A 3,126-nucleotide genomic window follows, 5' to 3' on the forward strand; every position below is an offset into this window, starting at 1 on the left:
CTGAAGCTGAAGCTGAACCAGAACCCACCACCATCACCATCATCATCATTAGAAGAACAATAGATAATGAAATTGTAAGAAGAAATATGAGAAGAACAACAACAACAATAAATAATAGAATCATAAGAAGAAACATCAGAACTCAGAATCCACCACCACCCCCCTCCCACCCACTACCACTCCATCACCATCTGCATCTTCCTCTTTCATTAACAAAACTTAGATGCAATTATAATAATCAGAAATCCTCAAATTCATCTTCAATTATAAGAACAAAAAATCCATAAATATAATTACCAAAACAAATGACGAGACGAGTTGCGACGGCGAGGTGATGACGTCAGCAAAGGTGGGGAGAAGGAGCAGAAACCGCTCGCGGCGCGCGACGTCCACCACCCTCATGGTGAGATCCAGCGGCGAGGACTGAACGACAAAGAATAAGAGCGGTGGCGACAAGGAGCAGCGGCAGTGGTCCTTCCCCTTCTCTTCCTTTCCCCCTCTTCTCTCTGAACCAAAATTCCACTCCCCTCCAGCTGATACCCTTCTCTTTTCTCTTAATCCGTGTTTTTTTCTTTTTTTTTTATTTTTTATTTAATTTTTTTAGTTAAGAGTATTTTCGAAATAAAAATAAAAAATTTAGTTAAAAAAACGATTTTAAAATTAAGTTAAATTTTTGGAATCATTTTGTAGCGAAAAAAAAGTCGAAAACAAAATAAATTTTCAATTTCTATTTTAGATACCAAAATTGTACTTAACCCTTCTAAATATCTTTTGGTTTAGCTATATATAAATCATTATAAAATTATATGTCTCTTAATATACTACATTTGAGTTCAAACTTTGACAAATATTCTAAATATTGAATATAAGCCTTTTAGTATTGTGCAGATAAATGTGTATTGATACTTAAAATTAGAACTTTTCCAATCCATCTTAAAAAAACTTTGTATAATAACGGTAATGTACAATAGATAATATGCTACATTATATAGTAATATGAGTTGGGGTTTTTCTCTCTGTTTTAGTGGTATTTATCTTGGGTCTATTACTTTTGTAATATAGTATCATGTCCATCCCCTCTCTCTATCTCTCTCTGGATTCTATTTTTAAATTTATTTAGATTATTTAAAAATAATAAAAAATGAGAATTTTGAATAAGAGATTCTATTTTCTAATTAATACTAAGTGATGATTATTGCTAATTATTGATTTATTGTTAATTATTTTTAAAAAATTCATGCAATTGATAAAGATTTTTCATTAAATTTGTTGTTAATTTTTTGAGAAAGAACAGTTTTGGTTAGAATTTAAAATTTTTTAAATGAGAAAGTTGATAAAATAGTATAATGAATAATTAATTATCATTAATTTTATAACTTCTATAAAATATATATCACACTATTTTAATTTAAGAGTAATTAACTTCACATTTTATCACTTTGTCAACTTTTTTATTTCAGAGGATATTAATCGTTTGAGCTAAGAGATTAATAGTAGTAACGGATAAGGAGTGTTTGGTTTAGCGTTAGAAACACAAGAAGCACGTTTAATTTTTTTGAACGCAAAAATTTTTTGTTTGGAAAACTTTTTTCTCTAAATGCAACTCAACTAGGTATCTTTTAAAAGTTGTACAATATTCAGTCTTTTATTACAATAATTAAAAAAAAATAAAACAAACATATCTAAAAATTTTAAATAAATTTAGTGTCTTTTTAAAATTAAATACACATTTAAAATACAAACTAAATAAAACTGAAATTTAAAATTTAAATTTAAATTTTCTATTCCAAATTTAATACATATCTAAAGTTGAATTCATTCATGAGTCTTTTTTCGCTTAATAAAAATTTTTATTTTTTAAATTTATGATTTTGGATGTGTTTCAAACATGTTTTGTATATAAGTCAATAATTTTAGATGTGTAATAAATGAAAAATAATCAATATTTACAAACATACATTTTAATAATTTTAAAAGCATTAATGTTCAAATAAGTAACGATAAAATTCAACAAATAATAAAAAAATGAGAAATATTAGATGAATTTTATCGAATAAGATATAAAAAAAATTAATTTTATATTTAATGTTTAAATTTAAATTTTTGATTTATGATTTTGGATATGTTTTAGAAATATTTTTTGTATCACTTAATAATTTTAGATGTGTAAATGTGTTTTAGAAATATTTTTTGTATCACTTAATAATTTTAGATGTGTTACAATTGAAAACAAAATCGAATTTTTACAAACAAGCATTTTAATACTTTTAAAAGCATTAATATTAAAATAAGTAACGAAAAAATCTAACTATTAAAAAAAGAGAAATATTAGATGAGTTTTTTTCGAATAAGATATAAAAAATTAATTTTATTTTTAATGCTTAAATTTAAATTTTAGATTTATGATTTTGAATGTGTTTCAAAAATATTTTTTGTATAACTTAATAATTTTAGATGTGTTACAATTGAAAAAAAATAATTTTTACGAACATACATTTTAATAATTTTAAAAGCGTTAATATTCAAATAAGCAATGAAAAATTTCAAAAAAAAATAAAAGAAAAAAGTAAAGAAGAAGAAAAGAATATTGATATATACACTGATCATTTATTGTTTAATTCAAATGTTGATATAATCTTATTAAAATTTCATTTGACAATAATGATGAATGAGTTTTGAGTTAGTATGTCACTCGAAATAGAAACAAAATAGCACGGCTCATCTAATAATAATAATAATAATAATAATAAAATGTTAAATATGAAATAATAAATTTACCTGTAGAGAAATAATACTCTTCTATGAAAATTTTTGTGAAGAACAGTGAGAGAGAAGAAAAAAAAAAGAACGTACACGAGAGAAGGGAGGGGGGACGTGCAAATAAATAAAAAACTAATAAAATAACTATTTTATGAAGTAGGTAGGAAGTTAGAGAAATTCTAGTATTTGAAATTTAAATTAATTTTAATTACCAACATATTTAGCTACAAATTAGGAATGTCTTTTAACTAAAATTTATTTAAATAATATTATTTAAATTTAAAGGCTGAATAAAGGCTGAATTTTAAAGGACACATAGCATTTTCCATAATTTATTATTTTCCAAAATCCTATTTTTTTAAGTGT

Source organism: Arachis duranensis, chromosome 8 (assembly GCF_000817695.3).
Source record: "Arachis duranensis cultivar V14167 chromosome 8, aradu.V14167.gnm2.J7QH, whole genome shotgun sequence".
NCBI lineage: Eukaryota > Viridiplantae > Streptophyta > Magnoliopsida > Fabales > Fabaceae > Arachis > Arachis duranensis.